Raw genomic sequence first — 6335 nt, 5'->3', positions numbered from 1 at the left:
CTCTACTATCATACCACGCTGTTAATGCCCGATCTCGTCCGATCTTGGAAGCTAAGCAGCGTTGGGCCGGGTCAGTACCTCAAAGGAGACTTTTTGGGAATACCTGGTGTTGTAGAGAAGGACACTATTCCCCTTCATTAGAAGGGTGGACACCAACAGCAGGATCACCACTTTTTCACCTCTATACCCCCTCTCCTGTCTTTTCCAAACGTACCCGTTTTTTCTTTCCCCTCCTCTCTGCTTTTCCTTTTCCTTCTGCTCTTCTTTTCCATCCAGCATGGCTATGTCTGCATTATGCTCCAAAAATGGTCAGATGTGTCTCTAAATTTCAATTTGTGATTGATGGTATATCTGGTGATCAGTAATTTGTCCGACATTGACCATTGTATTGGTCTTTCAAAGATATATTATTGGATCTCTCTGTTGTCAGTAACACAGAATTTCTGTGCTGGTCAGGAGAAACGGTTGCTAGACTAGCCAGTGTCTGCAACCCTTCTAATCTATCTTGTGTGATTAACGAGACCAGAACATTTCTTTCTTTTTCTCTTTGTCTCCTGCTGTCTTATACCTCTGTTGGTTATTTCCAATAAAGTATAATACAAAATAATAATTTAATTTCATATTAACCAACACCTAGACACTTTCTGATCATAGTGGGATAACTAATAACTTTTAATCAATTTGCTAATAAATATTGCTTTTACAACTTTTTCTATTCATTTTTCAAAAAAAAATTATATATATATATATTTTTTTGATTTTTTCCCCTAAGAGTGCGCCCACACCAGAGCTTTCTTTCTCTCCGTGTGTATGTACAGATACTTTCTAGCTCTGGGCGCACCGCCAATAAGGACCATAATTGAGAAAGCGTTTTCCTTCTCAATATCTGTCCACTTTGGCCTCTTTTCCATTCCATTACAATTTATACCGGTGCCAGGTCCTTCTTTTTCTCTTGCTACCAAATGTCTATGCTGTAGGATAAATACAGTCTCTGACCAAGGCACGGTCTCTTTTGTTTGATCAATCCTTTATATTCTTATCATATCTATATTCTTATCCCCTTGATCTCTTTTAGCAGCCACTTTTGCTCCCCAGTCTTTGTGACTGCCAGTCAGCCCCCTTATATCTCATAACAAGAAAAGGGGCTCAATACTCATATTCATAAGAAGTCTGCCAACCCAGTATGTCCACTTTTTCACTAAAAAATGAATTGTCAAAACGCCTGAAAACCAACATTGTAGACCCTTTCTCGGACACCTATGAACACACCACTCCCAACTTAGATTGGCGCACTCCTTTTCTCAAGTTACAGAGGAACTTGCAGAAGAGGACACGGCTCTCATGGGATGTTACAACATTAGAGAATTACATTAAACATAAGATCGTGCCCCGTGGCCTTAGACCGAAGGTTTTCCCCTCCTTTCCCCTTGCAAGTGATAACTTGAAAAGTGAATGGGAAGCGGCCCTACTTAAGTGCTCACATGAATTACTTCACCTATTGGTGAAACATGACACGTTGTTACTCGACCAGGTAGAGAAAGAAATAGAGGAAACTGGTAAAATACTAGAATCATGGGAAAAAGATCTACCCTTCCAGGCAGCCTTCGAAAAACATAAGAAGGAATTTGAGTTGTATGAACAAACTATAGTGGATCGTAAAAGGACCAAATTCATTCGTGATAAACAAGATTTTGCTAAGGGGGACATTTTTAGGTGGAATCCTACACCTCCAAATCGGAATCGTAAACCAAGAGAAGATCCCACCTTCTCGGAATTTGAATCTTCGACTAGTGGAGATTCGGCAAGTGAAACTTTCGAAGAAACTGATAACTTCCACCCCCATTTTTTAGATCAAGGTCAGAGATCAAGAGGCCGCGTCAAAACACGAGGAAAACAAGGAGAGGGGGAAAGAAGACGCGACGGTCGAAACTCGGACTGGGACACATCCAGGACATCACGATATCCGGCCCGGCAGAGAAAGGCATCGAGATAACCTCGGACCAATCGAGCTTATTGCAAGTTATCAATCTATCTACCCGGCCCCTTTCCCCTGATCACATGGCAGTACTCAGTAAAGGCCTCTCTTTCTCTCCATCCAGATCTTTTAATCGATTCTCCTGGGAGAAAGACTTAAGATTATTTGGTAGGAAGCTCCTACTAAAGAAGTTTTTCTCTAAACGTCAAGAGGGGCAACTATCTGACGATAGTGAGTCATGCCTTTCCTCTGACGATTTAAATGCCATTCAAGAACTGGAAGAATTACAGGCAGAATCGAGTACCGATGCACCGACTCATCCTAGACCTCAATGTAGATCCAAATCTACCTTCTTTCCTCCTGACACTAATAACCCGGAAATTAGGGTTTTTCTTAATCAAGTCTCCAAGGAATTTGACAATATCTATGCCAAAAGCCGACAGGGCCTCTATCACTTCCCTAAGAATCTTAAATTTAAAGAACGCAAAGCATTACAAGAATTGGAAACCTGGCATGATGTGATTTTCAAACCATCTGACAAAGGCGGAAACATTGTGATTTGGCCACGAGATATGTATATCGCTGAGGCTCATCGTCAACTCCTCAATACTTCCTGCTACAAAAAACTCCTCAACGATCCTACCACTAGATTTTCAACTGCCTATAATCTAATAATACAACGGGCGATAACAAATGGCACAATCTCTAGATCTGAACAGAAATACCTGACTACCCAGAATCCAAGAACGCCAACTTTCTACTTACTTCCGAAGATACACAAGGATGCCTCTACACCGCCTGGAAGACCCATTATGTCTGGAAATGGGGGCCTCCTGGAACAACCGAGCCGGTTCCTTGATCTTCACCTTCGTGACTATGTCCTTGCCTTACCTTCTTATTTGCAGGACACAGCTGATCTACTACGTAAAATCCATAATGTACACTGTAGTGATAATCTCTTATTAGTAACATTGGACGTGGAATCACTTTATTCCAGCATTAATCATCACCAGGGGATCACAGCGGTCAAGTATTATCTAGACCAAGGAGGAGCCAATGATTTCTCGGATTTTCTTCTAACATTATTGGATTTTGTCCTGTCTAAGAACTACTTCGTGTTCCAGGACCAATTTTTTCTCCAAATAAGGGGAACAGCCATGGGCGCAGCATGCGCCCCAACGTATGCCAACCTGTTTTTAGGGTGGTGGGAGCACTTCCACGTTTTCAACCATGCAAATGAGAAATACACCTCACACGTGGACTTGTGGCTGAGGTACATAGATGATGTTTTCATCATCTGGAATGGAGATAAGGAACTCTTAATCGATTTTATTGCATTGTTGAATTCCAATGATTTGAACATCAATCTGACTCATACCATCAGCCCCAAGCAGGTTCCCTTTCTTGATTTGAACATCTACAGGTCACATACGGGGTATCTAGAAACAGAACTATATAGAAAGGAGACTGCAACCAACAGTCTCCTCTTTCAAACCAGCTCTCACTTTCCGCCTACCATTGAGAACATACCCAAAGGAGAATACCTCCGACTCCGACGCAATTGCTCTGAGGATCATATTTTCCAAATCAAGAGCTGGGAACTTACCAATCGCCTTTTGGCCCGAGGCTACAGCAAACGATCATTAAAAAGAGCCTACCAGTCCACTATTGCTGTCAAGAGAGAGCAACTTATTTTTAGGGCCAAACAGACAATTTCAGAAGATACAGATCCTATAAGATTCATAGGAACCTTCTGTCCGGAGTGGAAGATGCTTCAAGATGCCATAACCAAACACATTCCCATACTCCGTTTGGATCCAGATCTATCATCCGCTGTGGGCCCATCCATACAAATGAGTTGGCGTAGATCCAAAAACATCAAAGACCGTTTAGTTCGAAGTCACCTATTACCTACAATACCTAGGAAGCCGACCATAATAGGTTCCTTTCCGTGTGGCCAATGTAAGGCCTGTACACACATATTCCGAACCAATGGGGTCACAGATAAGTACGGACAACCAACCACAATACCACATTTTTTCAATTGTAATACCCAGGCGGTAATTTACTGTATCACTTGCAGTTGCAATATTAAATATGTCGGCATGACATCACGAAAACTGAAAGAGAGGATCCTTGAGCATCTGGGCAATATACGTAATGCTTCTAAAGATCTGGCACGCATGAGACAACTCACTACGGTTGCCAGACACTTCCACGTGCAACATAAAGGTCAGATAAAAGACTTCAAAGTCTTTGGCCTGGACCGTATTCATTTGGGAATACGAGGAGGTGACATGACCAAAGAATTGTATAAAAAAGAGAGTGAATGGATTTTTCGCCTTGGCATCCTAAGACCTGCTGGCCTCAATGAAAATATTAATTTTGGTGCTTTTCTATGAAATACCCACCACCATCCTCAATACTAATTATTTACTCATCCATTCCCTCCCAGTCACCCCACTTATTTCTCACCATCACACTATTTTCTTCACATTTTTCAATTTCTATCACCAATTCCCCCCTCCACCCCATCCTTGTCACTTTCCCCACTCTCACTATCACTCCCAACATCATTAACTCAATGTTGCACACACTCACTTAATCATTTTCATTCACGTGCATCATACTTATATCCCCCCCTGAAAATGGTGGGTCTTACCCCCTATCCCCCACACCATCAATCCCTACTTCGGTAGCAGCACTCACACACAGTTTACCCCATTCATTCCCTCATCCTTTTTCATCCTCTGCAGCACTTCACATTGCAACTTAGCACGCTCCTGTTACCCATTCACCACAATTTCTGCTAATCCTCCATAACAATCAAACTCTTTAAACTATTTCTGATAACCCTTTTCATTAATTTCTATTTAATTTTATTTTCATCATCTTTATTAATTTCAATTATTATTTACTTATTTTTCATCAATTTTTAATAATTCAAGGTTTACCATGTTCTTTTTCATTTTATTTATAACACGAGTTGTCACCTCGTGCGCCCGGGTTACCATGGCAACACATAGATCCCTCGTCTAATACTGGCATACCCTTGTATAATATGGCGCCTTGGAGCTCATCATAAATACGTCAGCCAGGTTTTCCTCCCCCTTTCCCCTGCGCATACTCATCGGCGCATCATCCCTTCCTTTGCTACACCCTCGACATGCGTCGCAGACGTCATCACGTTAGGTATTTCCCTACGTGCACATTCTCCCTGCCCATGTGACCGCACTCCGGTCATGTGCCGCTCACGTCAGTCACGTGTCGCTGACGTCACCCGGCACATACAGGGAACGCGCTCGCACAGCTGTCTAATAGCGGTGAGCAAAATGTGATTGGCTGCTACCCTAATTGACAGGGTTTTTAAACCTTACATCGAGACAAGGAACCTGAGATCCTGGAAGTGAACAAGCCCAGCGGGTGAAACGCGTTTTCACGGGATCCCAGCAGGAGATTCCTTCAGACATATTCACTGATTACCAGAGGTTCCTGGAGTTGGATTTACACCTATCATGAGTATCAAACCTGTTTGTCTTTTACCTCATAGATGTTAATCACAATCATGGTATAGAGACGTAGTAATTCCAATTTGGTGGTTCTCCACCTACCGCATAGTCTGTGGCCTATCTGACATCTAATTATATGACTTAGCAATTTATCTGTATATGCTTCAGACAACATGCTAACCTTGTGCTAATTCACGGGATCCCAGCAGGAGATTCCTTCAGACATATTCACTGATTACCAGAGGTTCCTGGAGTTGGATTTACACCTATCATGAGTATCAAACCTGTTTGTCTTTTACCTCATAGATGTTAATCACAATCATGGTATAGAGACGTAGTAATTCCAATTTGGTGGTTCTCCACCTACCGCATAGTCTGTGGCCTATCTGACATCTAATTATATGACTTAGTAATTTATCTGTATATGCTTCAGACAACATGCTAACCTTGTGCTAAAACTGTGAATTTACACCATCACACTACCTAGTGCCTAGGCACAGGACGCAGTTGGTTCCAGTTTCCCAGGAACCGTCCATCAATCTTTGTGTATTGTGCATGGCATGCTAATTTTTCCTATATAGAGACAACAGGCACGCCATCCTCCTCCCTTGGACAATCTATCCGTTACCCTCAACTCTATCATTTTTCCACTCCTCCCAGACCCTCTTTTCACTGACCCAGCCTTTTTCTGTGGACTCTCATCCTCGATCCAGGGGTATCATTTGCCATCAGGTAGATGAGTCCCCCCGCCTAACGAGGAAAGCAGATCCACACCATTACTGCACTTCCCCCCTTTTCCCCATTCTTCTTCACTCCTCTTATATAGGTGCACTCTCATTGGTAGATAGCCT

At 42.4% G+C, this 6335-nt stretch overlaps 1 pseudogene; it reads left to right on the top strand.

Annotated features, from left to right (window-relative positions):
- On the top strand, positions 1–118 carry LOC134937811 (5S ribosomal RNA; annotated as a pseudogene).
- Positions 119–6335: the final 6217 nt, after the last annotated feature.

This window comes from Pseudophryne corroboree, chromosome 6, assembly GCF_028390025.1.
Source record: "Pseudophryne corroboree isolate aPseCor3 chromosome 6, aPseCor3.hap2, whole genome shotgun sequence".
NCBI lineage: Eukaryota > Metazoa > Chordata > Amphibia > Anura > Myobatrachidae > Pseudophryne > Pseudophryne corroboree.
The sequence above is the reverse complement of the archived record's forward strand: the minus strand, read 5'-3'. Positions and strand labels throughout refer to the sequence as shown.